The 16,502-nt window shown below is 36.4% G+C and overlaps 1 protein-coding gene across 7 annotated transcripts in view; it reads right to left on the reverse strand.

Annotated features, from left to right (window-relative positions):
• Positions 1-16,502, reverse strand: part of MARCHF1 (membrane associated ring-CH-type finger 1) — a 223,438-nt gene that overhangs the window by 132,410 nt on the left and 74,526 nt on the right. The window lies entirely within an intron of this gene.

A 16,502-nucleotide genomic window follows, 5' to 3' on the forward strand; every position in this document is an offset into this window, starting at 1 on the left:
AGTTTAACTAGCAGAAACTTCTAACACCTTAATTAAAAGTGCAAGTAGCAGTAGTCTACTGCAAACCAAACAGGACTGTTGCAAACCAGTCGCTTGGGCTTCCACAACATCCTGAAATTGACACTATAACTAAATGAAGTGTTCAGATAAACGAAAAATTCCTTTAGATCTTCCCCCACCAACCTTTAAGACTACAGAAGCACAAAGTTAGTCATGGAATTAGGGCAAGTATGAAAGATATCTTTAGCCAAACACAAATATTCCAAAGCAGCAGATTCCAGATGGGAGTGGGAAAAACTGTTGTTCTCTGCTATCTGGATGAGTTTGTCCAAAATACTGCACTGTGAGCTGGCTTCAAACGGAGAAGCATCAGGGATGCAAGTTTTCAGCAGAACTTATGTTCAAGTAAGTCCTCAGCAGAAGCAAAATTTAGAAGTTATTTTAAAAACTTGGATGGAACTTGCATTCTTCACAAATAAGAATGAATGGCTGTGAGATATCATATTAAAAGGTGCTTTTTAAGTGCCACACAGAATTGGTACAGACTTGAAAGCAGCCACCATGTTACTAGATCCTCAGGGAGGTTTTGGCAGCTTTTTCCCCTGCCTCCTTCAGTTTTGCAATTGACTGAAGTGCTGAGAAGCACCATGTAATGTAATATGGTGCATTAGAGCAATAGAGGTGTATTAAAGGCATTAAGGAAGCAATCAAGTGAAAATTTCAAACTAATGTCTTTGGGTATTTTTCTATGTTGCCATTCACAGGATATTGCACATTATTACACATAATTTCATCAAAAGCATTACTAAGCACAGGTAATCTTCTCCTCCATTGAGAGACTAACAGAAGTCAGTACAAACTCAGAGGAATCTGCCGCTTGCATATTCTGTGCAGATGTATTACCAAAGTAGAACACCTTAGAACATTTTTTAGAACATCTGAAAATCCAAGGTCATGGAATGGTACAAGTCAAAAAACAAGTTAAAAATCAAAAATAATAGCTGATTCTGAATTAAAATATGGCCAGTACCTCAAATAAAAGTCTACCTAGCCAAAACTCGGACTGATGAAAGTGAGATGTGAAATGACAGACTGGTGATAAATTGGACAAAATGTTGCCCCTGGCTGTTAAAACCAATTATCTTAATTATCTCTCTCAATAAGAGAATTAAAGCCAACTGATTTTCACTGCCAAACACAAAGACTTTCACGGATGCCTCCAGCATAGTATTTGTACTAGGTTTACTTTATTTAAATTAAAACAAACATACTGTTCACTCATCATGCTACAGTGTCCCCATGAAATAGGGAACAAAGGAAGACTTGCAAAATTATACAAATTGCCAGTAACCTAAACAGTTCATTTAGAATTTTTGTTTAAATGTAACTGTAACTTATAAAAACCATCCAAAAAAGTAAATTACCAACTTTTAGGAAGAACAGGCAGACTATGTATTTAACCAATTTACATTTAAAAAGAACTGAAATTACGCTCTTAAAATGTCCACTGACGAAATTATTTATACTCTGGTGACACTAAGTTTCTCACTACACAGACAGGATTCCTATCATGCTTATTTTAATTTGCAGTACCCAACTTGCATGTATGCCCACAAGTACTGAGAGGTCCCAGTACCCCTGTAGTTGAGATATGATGAACATCTACCTTCATGATGAACACTTACCTCTCAAGCACCACTCTGCTTACAAATATTGCTGACCTTCAGCAACACAAAGGCAGTATCATTTCGTAACATTACACTATATAAAGTTGTGTTCCTGCATGCTCAGTGGTAGAAGTAATCTGCACACCATGATGTCTAGCTGCTCATTTCCTCCAGCACACAAAATTTAAATGGCATTGTCTGTGTGCCTCTTCAGAGCAAGAGGTAAATAAAGATGTCATGACACAAAGTATTATTTCTCACTTCTAAATGACACACATGGAAAAGGTATTTCAACAGCTCTCTAACAGAAGGTGGTTGACAGTCTTTACAATGGAAGCATCATAATTTAGCAAGCAGTGGAATCCACCTGCCTAGTTTTGGGTAAACGCTGCAAAACTGAATCCATTAATCATAAAAAGTTCCAGCATTGCTTGGTAAGAATGGACTCAAGTTCTTGGCCAACTTTCAAAGCTGTCAGTCAACACAGGAAGACCAGGACACAATGCTGGAAGACTTTGACAATCTTCTACACGAGAGCACGAGAAACAGGATGAAGTTCAATAATACAACCAACACAGTTATGGCACTGATAGAACAGGAAAAAGAACTTGAGTGGCAGCCAGGAACACAGAGAGATTTAAGGATAAGTCTGGGTGAGCATATTCCTTTATGAAAGGATGACGGGAAAATGCTGACTGGCTTGTAGTTCCTTGGATCCTCCTTCTTGCCCTTTTTGAAGACTGGGCTGACATTTGATTTCTTTGTCTTCAGGCACCTCACCTCATCACCAAAACCTTTCAAAGACGATCATGAGCAGTCTAGCTATCCTGTCCAGCTCTCTCAGCAGTCATGGATGCATACCATCAGGGCCCATGGACTTGTGGATGTCAAGTCTTCACCACTAGGTATTCTCTAACCCAGTCCTCTTTGACTAAGGGAAAATCTTTCTTACAACATTCCTTTACCCTGGTCTCCTGAGTTGGAGAATCTTGAGGGCTGGTCTTGCCAGCGAAGACCCATGCAAAGGTGGCATTTGGTAATTGCCTTCTCTGTGTCCTCTGTAACCAGGGTCCCCTCCATTTGGTAACAGGCCCACATTACCCTTATTTTTCCTTTTATTATTAATATTTGAAGAAGCCCTTTTTGCTTTCCCTGACATCCCTGGCCAGATTTCATTCCAGATGGGCCTTGACCTTCCTTGTCTCATTTCTCCTTTGACAACCTATCTGCATTCATTCAAGTGACCTGACCCTGCTTCCATCACTTGTGTGTTCCCTGCTTATGCTTGAGCAGTGACAGGAGCTAATCATCCACACAAATCTCTTGCCACCTTTTCCCAATTTCTTGCTCATTGGGATGCATCATTCTTGAGCCTGGAGGAAGCAATTCCTGAATACCAACTCTGTTGGACCCCTCTTCCCAGCAGGGCCTGTTCCTACAGGGTTCTTCCAAGAATATCCCTTAAGAGGCCAAAATTTGCTCTCCTGAAGCCCATATTTGTAATTTTACTTGCTGCCCTACTTCCTTTGTGCTGATACTGAACTCCACAATCTCATGGTCAATGTCCAAATATTTTGGTTTAATATCCAAATATTTCCTAAGTTTAAGAATAAGCACTATTCTAAGTGGATGCCACTGACAAATTACTGCTATCCACCTACTGTGTGATTTTGACTTAGAAGAAAGTAATTCAGTTTTATTTGCTTACTCTTTTACCCAGTAGCTCTTTATTTATTTTGCTAACGAATTGAACCTCCTGTGCATTTAAATGCTTTTGTTTCATTCTGTAAGGAAATTATTGATGTTTTTCAATTAAAGTGTAAGCCCAGAAGGAACTGATGCCTGACTGATACCTGGGGTCAGCAGCCTTGTTTGCTTGAGTAAACAGATATGAAGGAAAGAACAGAACCTCAAGGTAAATGAGCCACCAGAGGGAGCTCATCCGGCCTGCTGAGTATAACAGAACGGTATTGACATTGGCAAAAGTTAATTAAACATTTTTACAGGGGTCACTGACTGAGTTCAAAACAAAGCACGTTCCCTGGCTGAAAGTCTACATGCCTGAGAAGCTTAATGAAATCAGAAAAAGTTATTTCTTTAAAAACATGGAATGTACTTCTGATTAAAGATAATTAAGTTTAGAAATGTATGATACAGCATTCTTCTAAACAAGCACGAGACTTCTCCCTCTTTATTTTCTCCAGATAATGAAAATTTCAAAGTGCTATTAAACTATAAGCCAAAAACAAACAAAAAAAGGGGATTAACTTTGTAATTTAATCTTAAAATTCTGAAAGTATACCAAAAGCAGAGTAACATAACTAGTACAAAGATACTAATTTCTAATCAAATACGGTTTGGTATTATGATGCTTACCTAATTCTGTAATTAGATATTACACTTAGATGGACATTCCCATACTAACTTTGAGTTTATCACAATACCTCTTTCTCCTTTCAAATTTTAGAGAACCCAGATTCAGAAAACAAACTTGTGAACATTTTTTGAAAAGTAATACTGAAAAAAAATTATTCAGGTCCTTGCATGTTGCTTATGGATCGAGAAATCAAGAGTCTGGCAGGAGGTTATTTTGTCTGTTATTTTTCCATGTAGCTTAGCATCTAACAGTGGCAATTCAGCAGGGAGGCATGCAGGAGAAGAAAGACAATAAAATTATTTCCTAAAGGAAAAGCAACCTCCAACATGAACTCCCAGGCTTATCATTGCAACTTTCCCTATGTATTTCTGAAGATTATGGGTCTTAAATATTCCTTCCAAATTAACTCACCTCTTACACAGGTTTAATTACACATTTCTTTGTGTTACCCATTACCAGCTTCCTAAACATTGCAAGATTAATTTGATCATACTTTTATCTCACCTCTGCCTGCATGCTTTGCTTTGGAAGATAAGATTAAATGTAATGTGCTCCTTCATTTATCTGTTCTTTCAGGCTTCAATAAAAAACTGAATTCTCACCAATACCACAGAAATGTAGTACTTTTTGGAGTTAACTCCTGTGCAGTGTGAGGATACTATGAAAAGCACTTGTTCTGTAATCACACTCCTACTTAAGCTCTGGAAGAAAATCCAAACTAAGAAGATCTGATACTAGTTACAGTTCTTTCAAGTTCCACTAAACACTTCAGAGTGCCCACCTCCTCCACACAGCTATTTCACCTTTGGTGAGAATGATTTTTCATCATTTTCCCATAGCAATCAAAAACAATCAGGAAAAAAGTTACAATTGCTCTCCAGTACACTTTCTGAAGTCATATTTTCCAGGAATATTTTCAGACACAAATAATCTTTTTCTTGTTTTTCTCACTGAAAAACTGCATTTTTTAAAAGAGACAGAAGAGGCTGTTGAGACGCTAAATTAATGAAGGGTCAAATTTGTCAATCTCCAGCTTAAAAAGAGCTAATAAATTCATTTTCAAGATTGAAAAAAATATTTACTACCCAACCTCCCGTGTGCCATAAAAATATTTAGTTTTTTCACAACACATACTGATTAAAAGTTTATCTTTTTACTCTTGAGCGTCTTACCCCGGTACCAATTATCACACACATTTTTATAGTGCAACAGTTTAAGATTCTCTAGCAGTGACTTCCAAACACCAGCAACAGTTCACACACCACTTATACTCTGCAAAATAAAACCCAATTTTCTAATGCTCAGCTTTATGAAAGTAAGAGTCTTCATTTCCCATTCTCTGAGCAGCACAGATACCCCAGCTCTGAAAGTTAGGATTCCACTCTAACACCTCCAAGATACGTAACCACTCCCATCTATCTGCTTCTGGGATTTAAAAGCTACCATTAAAGACACGAGTGAAATCACAGCCTTGGAACAAGCATCACATCTTTCTTACTCAGCAAAGGTCCACCCTTAAAATGATGCTGCCACTGGGTGAATACACAAACTGAAAGTGACAAAATGGGAAATCACTATTTCTATTTGAATTCTAACTGGTTTGGGGTTTTTATCCTCCCTTGAGAAACTTTTCAGTGGGAAACTATGAAAAGTCACACATTTCAAGACCATTTACAGCATGAGCTTATAGACATTTTCTAGCAACTAACAGCGCAAGCAGGGTACAAATCTTCACTCTCATGAAGGTAGACAGTGTGGCAAAAACATGAGGTGGCATCTGTCTCAAAGCAGACACTATCTGCAGATATCAAAACATATACACAAATTTCAATTAATAGCTATGGAAAATCTGTTTCTTCAAAGCACAAAAATACGGGGTTTAGTAATTAGGCACACACATTGGTAACATTTTAAAACTTGAATATACCAGTGGAAAACTATTTGAAACTGCATAGGAAAATCCATCGCATACTTCAAAGTCTAAAAAACAATAACGGTACAAAACAGCTGAAAAACTGGAAAAATACAAAGTACTGGAGAAAATTCATAAAAGCTTTGGACAATATGACTATTTGACTATCATGTGTTAGTTTAATGGGTACATTAGAAAAAATGCTATCTGAGAAGTAAAAAAAAAAAAAAAACAAAAATATCATCTCAAACCAGATAAAATTGGCTTTTCCTAAGAATATTTCTAAATTCTGCACCTAAAGATCCTCAGCTTCAGGTGCTACTTATTTAGTCACTTAAACTGGGATTAGGCTTTGGATTTTCTGAAGAGTCTAAATAAGTTAAAAACCTTGTGCTGCTAAATTTCAACAGTGATTTGGCAACAAATACCTTAAAAAATCCACTATGATCATATTTTAAAACTATGCTTTTTACTTTAGTGATGAATTTAATCTACACTGAATATCTTTGAAAAATGTTCTTCATATGTCCTTTGTTTGCTTCAAAGAGAATTTAGTGAAATTTTTTAACCTTACCATAAAAAAGACACATGAGATATCAAACATCCTTCATGACAGTAATGAACCAGTTCAGGTCAAAATAGGAGAAATTGAGAACTAGAAAAGATTTTTGAAGCAGGAACTGAATATTTTCTGAAGTTAGCAAAATCTCCATTTCAGCCTAACATTATTTGGGGAAGATTTGTTAAATTCCTTTAGGAAAGTTTGCAAAGATAACATTTCCATGTTTTCCACAAGGATGAGTCTCAAAGCACCTTGAACAAAGGCTGCACCTTTAAATATTCACAAAAACTACTGAGGCACATCTTGTTCTATTATCACTTTTTTCTAACATCATGCATTGATAAACACTTTGTAGATATTAGTATTTTAAGAATCATTTACCTTATAATAATGTTCTCTCATAAATTGTAGAACTTCCTCCTACTTGGCTCTTGCTCTCTCCCTCCAATATTCTTCAGCTGCCTGATAAGGTATTTTATCACCTAAATCTCATCCCTCTGGACTTTCCCAGCATAAGCAGTAAACCAACAACCAAAAACCCAGAGCTTTCTTATCTCACTGAAATTCTCATTTCAGATAGAAAATGCAGTTAAAAATGACCCCTCGCTAGATGATTTTCCCTCACTGACAATAAGGAAAACTGAAGTGACACAAAACAGAATAAGCGTCAAAAACCTATAATAACAATACTGTAACATGAATTTACCAAAAAGACTAAAAAGCTGGTGTCTACAAGACACAAAGCAATGAATGAAGCAGCTTTGTTCTCTCCTATTACTCAGCTAAGCATGAAATACTTATCACAGCCCTGAGTTATTGCTGTCCTACTAGCTTAAAAAAGCTACAAGATTGTGTCAACTAAGCCACAGCTATTAGTGGCACTGGGTCAAGAGTTTCATTACATTTGTGACGCAAAGGCAAAATTTTCCCTTACTGCTGCACACTGTGTAGTTCACCCAGGATCCAATTAATAGCAGGTACAAATCTGTTTTTAGATCGAGTGCCCTACAGTTGCAATTTTTGGAACTGTTTGCTTCAGAAAAGCGTTGAAATTTCCCACTGTTGCCTGAGCATGAGTCCCCGGTAGTACATGAGTAACAAAAAGCTGAGAGCTGCCCTTCTCTGAATGCATAGCCCAGTTTGCCCCACACAGAGGATGACTACGAGTATGACGCACACACAAGCATCTGCCTTTGTATGCTGTCTGCTCAGCCATGGGTGCAATTCCTTCATTTAACCAAAAATCTTTTTTCTATCTTTTTTTTTTTTTTTTAAGTGAACGAACACTTCACTGCAACTCTCCCTGTAAGCTTCTTTATAAGAAACTTTCTTTCAATCAGAAAATAGGGCATAAAAGATGGAACAACTATGCTATGTTTAGAGAGAAAAGCTACTATTGTAAAACTCCGTTTTCAACCCACGTGTTCTGTGTATATTTAGATGTTTGGTACTCATACAGGAAAAAAAAATATTTCCTTATATGTGTGCCGTGTCTAGAAAATTAGAAACCCAGTCTTAATAAAATTAGAACTTTTAGGCAATAGTAACACAAAATTACGTTTGTTAAAAACAACTAAAGGATAAAAATTCTCTGACTTCAAAGAATAATTGTAACCTTTCCCACCTCACACTTCTTGCAATAGTAACAGTGCTCAACTTCTGTCTGTAAATACCACCCTTTCTTCCATTCAGGGATCACAATTGTGAAAACAACTAAGCATGAGTATTGGGGTACTTTTCTTGCACCAAAGAAATGAGACTATTGCTATGACTTATTCTAACATAAAGTAAGCACATTATAGGTGCAGCCTAGTAGGATCAAATTAAAACTTTGTATAACCAATATAAAAAAAGCAGGGGGAAAAAAACCCAAAAAACAAAACCAAAACTGTTACTCTGTTACTGTACTTGTTCTTTTTTGTTTGTTTGTTTGCAGAAAGTGTCACCAGTTTCACAGAAACAACTGCTGCAAGGTCATAAACATTCACTGTGACACTCCCACCCCAACAGGTTCAATATGAAATCTACAAAACCTCCACCTCCAGAAACACTGATGAAAAGAACAGACAATTCAACTAGAGAAGATGAATGATGAACAGAAGTGAATAAAGTAATGAAAGATGCATAGAAAAAGTAGTGGAGAACTTTGTTAGGATGAAAAGCAAGGGCCTATTAAATGGAATTGTAAGGAAGAAATTTCATAAATTGTAAAAGGCTGGAATTTTCATAAAGCAAAAAATTAGAGTAAATACTTCAGTTACAGATTGTGGGTAAAGTCATAGTACCATTAAGATTCAGAAGACATTTAGCAACTTTGTTGAAAGAATTGTTTATAAGACATAAGCAAAATCCAAATTTAGGTCTCAGATGAGGCTTGTAAGAGCTAATAAGATAATTTTTAAGTATTACTGGTTATGAATAGACCTCTCCAGATGAGTTCACATCTGCCTGCTTCAAAGTGTTCAACGTGGTATCATTCCACCCAATAATAATTATAGTAGTGCAGCAAAGCTGTGCTTAATGCATATCCCAAATATAAAAAAATTCTTATTCATAGTGACATCTTTGAAAATTGATTTATGTGGACTATTAAAAACATTCCAATTTAGAGAAATCTTACAGGAAAAACCAGTAACAGCTTGTTTCTCTTGTCTAATAATTCTGCTTATGCACAGGTCTTCTCTATTTTGTATATTTAGCTCCATTTAAATATAGTGTGATTTGCTTAGGGAAAAAAAAAAGTAATTTAAAACAAAACACACTCAATCTCTTAAAAAATATCAGTTAGTCTATGGTCAGAAGAGAACTGATGTCATTTTGCTTTCTCAAGTACTGAACACCAGCTTTCAACTCCTCTTTGTGAGCAATGCAGCTACATTTTGTCAGCTCTCAGGAAATGTCTTTATTAGATCATCTCACACAAAGACAGCTCCAGTCTGACACACAAACAGTCCCACTGCCAGGGCAGTACAGGTGAGGGCAGAGGCTCTCCACAGCACTCCCTCAGCTCCAGCCTTCCAGAGTCACAGCTGCGCTCCTTTGTGACCTGGTGAAACCATGAGACACTCCTGGGGAGCACCTACAAAACCGAGGCTGTAAGGATCATTCCAGAATCTTCCTGCCCACTAATGCCAATTGAGCTAAACTGAGTCATTATAGATAATTTAACCTACTTCTTTACTACATATACTACTGCTGCCCCTTCAACAGATCATTTTAATATGAGAGCCAAGTTTATTTCAAAATGGAAGCCGCTGTAATCCTATTTCTCTGAGGGATATACACCAGGGAAAGAATGTATATATGCCATCTAACCTTAGCCACTTTAAATGCGTGCAGTCTACCCTCCAAAGCAAGAACTCTCTCCTACTAAGCCTGACGTCTGAACAAATTTCATGCTCTGAAATTAACACAGAAAATTAGTGCTGTCAGTGCTAACTTAGCCTCAGGAACTAACTTTTTACACAAACAAGTTTATCAAACAAAGTTTTCACTTTAGCAGGAATTCTTAAATAATTGCTGCAAAACATTCCAGGAATGGTATCTTCCAAATGAATACAAGATTAATACCCACCATTCCTCTCTGATCTATGCAGGATGCAGATGCCTCAGCAGGGAACCCTGGAGGGTGTGGGGTGATTCCAGGAGCAATCACATGCTCCTCTAGACCAGCCATGTCTCCAACCACAGAACAAGATGGCCAAGGCATGTTGCAGGGTGTACCTGCTAAAAAGTCCTAGCTCTAACTACAGTTACAACTATGTGTTTTAGCTATTTAAACACACAAAACGCCACCTATCAGGACTATCATTAATAACAAGACAAGTGAACTTAGAAAGGCCAAGGATTGCAGCAACACCTATGATAGTAATGGGAGGTGGCAATAGTGCACAAAACCTTGTTTTCTCAAGATCTTCCACCCAACTCTGTATGATATAGCCTATGTACACTGCTGGGCTAGTCAACCAAAAAAACACACAAGCTGCTGATACTTTCCAGCTCCTAGTCAACAGAAAGCTGCAGATAACTGCACAGACAAGTTTTGCTTATTTACTTACTTTTACAATATAGACTTCTTTCACTGATTAACCACAAAAGTAGAAACATACAAAGGAAACACATCAGTATTCCTACTGCCTTCCTGTCTGTTTGAAAGTAATTTCTAATGTCATTCTTTAGGTTGTTTTCTGTTAAATAAACCTTCTGCTAATAGAGTCACAAACCAAGAGCTGTACAAAGAGGGTATCTTAAAGCCTGAGAAGTACAAAAATCATACAAAATCTAAAAATACAAACAAGCAAGGAAGCTGTAAAGTTGAAAGGCAATGCTTTCACAATGCATACATGATTTAAAAAAATAAAAGGAAATAAAAACAACCCCAATCTTACAGCTACACAGACCTGACATTAATGCTAAACTAGTTAATTGAGGAGCAAAAGCACCTCTTGACATTCTAACTGTTTTCTAGCTAGCAATTTCTTATGACTCATGCAGTGTAGGTTTACCTGAAATAGACTACAACAAGAAACTGCAATCAAAGTAATTACAGAAGTATGTATTTGCCTCTCCCATTCAAGTTTAGAGTCAAGGGCTTACACATTTTTTTTCCAGGAAACCACTGAGGTGGCAGTGGAAATGATGAATCCTTAGACCATTCTCGCACGAATCAGCCCACAAAACCAGTGCAGTCTTTGGTTCATTACACTAATCAATAGTTATCCTCTTTACCTCTGGGGAAGGCACAAGAAGGCCACAATCATGACAGTCCTTCAGACTGTATCAGTAGTCTATAGCAAGAGTAATCCTGGAGAATGACATTTCCTGAGAAAATCACCTAAAATCTACCTTCAGAGGAGACACATCAACTTCTAGGTAACATGAAGGAAAAAAGTTGCTTCTCTACCAATGTGAGGTTTCTCAGGAGTGCTCTGCTTTCAGGGGGTCCAAGGAAGCTCCCCAAAGAGAAGTGTGCTTGTGTGGGCATTTTGGAGGTCCTGATACACCCCTTGCATCTCTGTGACAATACAATCCCTCCACACTGTGCAAATTATTGGTACTGGAGTTGAAATTTTGTCTGTTGGGAAGCTGAAACAGTCTTCTGCTTGAAGCCAGATAGTATGAGATGTAGGCACACAACGTAACAATACCATCTCACCTGAAATTGCTGTGCCTGTTAAATGGTATGAATTAAACAAGAATTTTCTTTGTACTTTTTCTAATATCATCATGACTCTTGCTCTAAAGTGCATTAATCTTATTTGCAGGACAAACAATTATTTGCAAATAGACTCAGCAAAAAGCATTTTCACTGGCTCTTAATCCCAGGTAACCTTTCCTGTCAATGGGCTAACTGTGGAGTAATATCCAACGAGTGTAATAAGCAGGTGAAGTAAAAATGAGAGGCTACATAACAATAGTCATTCCTTCCCTCTCAAGCTACCTCTGTTGCATAGTCAAGAGGAACAAATGCAAATTCAGTCTTGAGAGAGGCAGTGAAGCCAAATCTTGTTGCATTACTTGGAAGCATATACTCTAACCACACCATGCTAAATGAGGGAATCAATGCATTTATAACTCTTATTCGTACATTCTCTAAACCTACACATAATTACCCAGAGACTTATTAATGATAAAAATTATTCAGAAGTACTCACTCCTTGTATAATTTGCCCTCTTCTCTCCCACTGGACGTCAAACTTATTCTTTTATTCACCAAAACAGAGTATCTTACTTTCAATTCCTGAGACTTTGCAATATTATTTTTCTTTTGTTTGCATGCCATTTTTGTTATCCCCTCCAGCACTTCTTCAAATTTGGCACTGCTTAGGTCATCAGGAGCTAACAAACTTGTAATTTTTAAGGCACCTCACAGGATTCTTTAGCTTTCCTTATGTTCAGCAGCTAATGAAGCCATGCCTGGTGAATTATGAATGCTGTACACACGTTGACTAGCATGTCTTGGTATCTACACATGCAATTTGACACTACCTGAGATTTAGGAAGTTTATGCCTAGAGAATGTATTAACTGAATACCGACTGTAAAGAATAAATATCTCAGTTTAGTTTTATCGATGCTCTTTACTGTGTCAATATATTTAACTTACAGGACACTTTTCCCTGACCACTACTTTCAGTGAATATTAGGTACCATACATTTTTTTAAACAAAGAAATTTCATGAAGCCTGGCCCCTTATTTCACCTTCAGCAAATCATAGTTAATATGTCTGATTTTAACAAAGCATGGAATTATACCTCATCACAGCAAATTAACAAGCTACAACAGGGACAGCTGTTGTATTTCTTAGTGTCATCAGTTCAGATATATCTATTTATATTCTTCAGTATACCCTTATTAAAAAAGAAATCTACATAATAAGTAACGAAGCAAAACATGAAAGACCTTTGCAATAATTCTATTCTCTTTACTCCGCAATTTAGGTTTGTACAAGCTTATGATCAGGAAGATGCTTACAGCATGCAGAAATGCTACAATTAAAACTTGTATTCCCCTGAATATATTGACAGAAGCTGACATGAAAACATATGCCAGGTAACACATTATAATAAAGTTCAAGTCTAAGTTCAGTTCAGAAAGACAGGCAGGCATGGGGAGAGCAGTGGAAGATTCAATCCCCAGTGATCAGTGAAACCTTAATTAGAGTTGTGCATGACACTCCTTGAAAATTAATGTGCTCTTACGGTCTTGGAATTTTCTACAAAAAAAAAAATTGGTGCTAGTGTTCACCAGTTTCCATAGATATTACTTCAATTCTCACTACTGATTTTGATAGTATGCCTTTGTTTTTTAGGTGTTATTCTTCCCTTTTGCTATACTTGCACTGGACTCTCATCAGGATCTCCAAATAATTGACCCAACCCTGTAGTTGTGAATCAAGAACAATAAGAGAAGGTATGGCAAACCTTTTTTTGGGGCATGAGAAGAATAGGTGAAAAAGCTAAGTTCTCCAAGATCCAGCAAGGGAATTATCCAAAGAAAATGAGGAGCACTTGTTGCTACGCATCAGCAAACATGCCTTTCATAAAGGGGAATAATTTAATGTGTAAACAGAACACTTCCACTCTTAAATTTCTCTCAAAGTGCATGGCTATCATATTAAGAACCTCTGGTTCATATTTAGAACTTCTGGTTCTTCTATAAACATGTAACAGTAAATTTTGTGCTACTCCTTATTTTACACAGAACATATTATGATGCATAAAATTTTGATCTTTTATAAGCATAGGACTGAAACATTATTTTGATGGTGTCTAGCTGAACATAGAACACTCCAACCATGGGGGGGGGAAAAAGGTAGAAAACATTCCTATTTTCTTACTGGTGTCCTGTCAGTACCTAAAGAAAGCTTATAAAAGAGAGTAAGAGTAACCTTTTACCCAAGTGGTTAATGATAAGGAAAGGGGGAAGAGTTTTAAACTAAAAGAGGAGAGATTTAGATTAGATGCTAGGAAGAAATTCTTTATTGAGAAGGTAGGAAGCCACTGGAACAGGCTGCCCAGAGAAGTTGTGGATGCCCCATCCCTGGCAGTGTTCCAAGCCAGGTTGGATGGGGCTTTGAGCAACCTGGTCTAGTGGAAGGTATTCCTGTCCATGGCAGGAGGGTTGGAACTAGATGACCTTTAAGGTCCCTTCCAACTCAAACTATTCTATGATGCCATGATTTGTTAACCAGCTAATATTAATAGAAATAATACATGGAAACCCCTTTTGGAAGGAGAATACAACAATTACAAAACTAATCATAATTAAGTAATTGCCACCATGATCTACGAACTTCAGTGAGTTATATTGTTACTTGTCTGTGTATCATGACAGCCAGTTTTACAATACTGATTAATTAATTCAGAATACTAGCAGGTATATTAAATGTAGGATATTTTAATATAACAACAGTATGGAATTATTTCCACCAAACAAACAAATAAGTTGGAACTATGCAACGGTTAAAAATGTTAGATTTCTCTGTCTTGTAGCAACCTGTGCTCATAAAATAATAATAATAATAATAATAATAATAATAATAATAATAACAAAAACAACAACATCCTTTTTCCTTTCTATATTGTTTTTTTTCTATTTATACCAATATAGTGGTTGAATACGTGAATTATAAAAGCAATTGCAGTCTACAGTAAGAAATATTATTGGATATTGCCAGCTCTTTAACCAGACTTTAGAATTTTCTATAAATATATAGTAAATAGACAATGTTTCAAATATTTTAGGTCCCGAAAAAGACTATTTTTCTGCTCTTTTGTCCTCAAATGCAGTCACACTATTAAAATCAGCATATTTGTAGGATTCCAAATAATGCATTTGTTGTCTGGGAGACTGTAAATTTGCTGTATTGCTCAGCATGCAATACAACACTCAGTGTTTGCATCCTGTCAAGGACTTTTCTCCATGTTCTCACCTATGATTTTTCCAAGTCACTTCTGTACTTTTGGCCCAACTGTTGTCTTATCTTCACTGCATATAAATATCTCTAATGGATACACACCCACACACACAAGTATATACATGTGCACACAAATAAAACACTAGGATTTCTCAGGGAGACATGAAGAGATGAACAGAGCAATTAATTGAAAGAGAAGACAAAATTGAAATAAATTAGCCAATTTCAGCTCAATCTTATAATTTGTTTGTGTTCTTTTCATGCTACTGTTATGATGCTGGAAATCCACCTGTCTGACTAGTGGTAAGTAATTAAACCTATCAAATAATAGTGAAAATCTGACTAATTCAGTTATTAAGACAGCAGTTTCAGAGCAGTACTTCTGTCTTCGTTGTCTAATTGTAAAAGTCTTCTTGAATTATCCTGAAATAGCCCATCCAGATTCTTTGATAAAACCAAAAGAACTGCTCCAACACTGGAGTAATTTTTATACACTTAGGATAACACAGGACAATTGCTGAAGTTGCACCAGTACTGTGTGAATATTAATATAATAATGACAATAACGTTCAGTTTCTACTTTAGAACTCCAAGTGAAGAATTAAGATTCTAATTTCTAACAGATTTGCATGTATTGGTACTTATTTCATGGTTATCTCAAGTTACATTAGAATAGTAAAGACATACTGAGACAAAGAAGCATACTTTGAAGAAAATCAAATAAATACTAGAAGATTTTCTGAAACTTCATAAGGTGCTTGAATTGTGGATTTTATGTCAAACTAAATTACCTATGCTGCCCATGTATAGGCATTACTGCTACTTTAAAATAGAGTGCTAGATAACGAAAGTATTCTGAAATTACTACTTTTAAAGGATTAAACACCTACTATCAGTTTTGAAACATTTTTCAGTAGTGCCTTCCCCCTTATAATTTTCAAGAACTTGCTATCTAGGTGATGCTTAGTTGAACTACTATAATTACATACAAAAGGGAAAAAAAAAACATACTGCTTAAATTCTAGCTTGCAAACTCGCAGTCTCCTCCAGGACATACTTTTTTGGCATATTTACATATTTTCAAATTATACCTCTTGACAGGGACTAAGAACTTCTGAACTCAGTTCTAAGCTCTGCCACCACCTACATGAATTGGCCAAAATCAAACCTAATGTTTCTGGTTATTTGAGTAAAACAGATCTTTTAATATTATTCTTGCAATTTTGCTAGGAGAGCAAGTTCATATCTCCCAATTTAAGTATTTTGATGTAGACAATTAGACTCAAGAATAAAGCAATAGTTTAAATTCCTAAGTGGAGTTTATTGTGAGATATATGCAAAATTAAATGAGTTCACTTTCGCTTGAAGAAAATGCTTTGCCTCAAGTGACACAATTGTAAAGGGCACTGTCACATAATTTAATAACTCTGAATCCCAAAGATGTCTCAGTCACAGCAGGCACCCGCACATGAAATCTTTGCAAAGAGCTTTTAGTGGTAAAGTTACACAGTTTCATACAAGTTTGAATAATTTTTACCTCTCACTTTCAAAAGAATTTCTGAAAA

This window comes from Lichenostomus cassidix, chromosome 4 (genome assembly GCF_008360975.1).
Source record: "Lichenostomus cassidix isolate B80296 chromosome 4, HeHo_3.0, whole genome shotgun sequence".
Lineage (NCBI taxonomy): Eukaryota > Metazoa > Chordata > Aves > Passeriformes > Meliphagidae > Lichenostomus > Lichenostomus cassidix.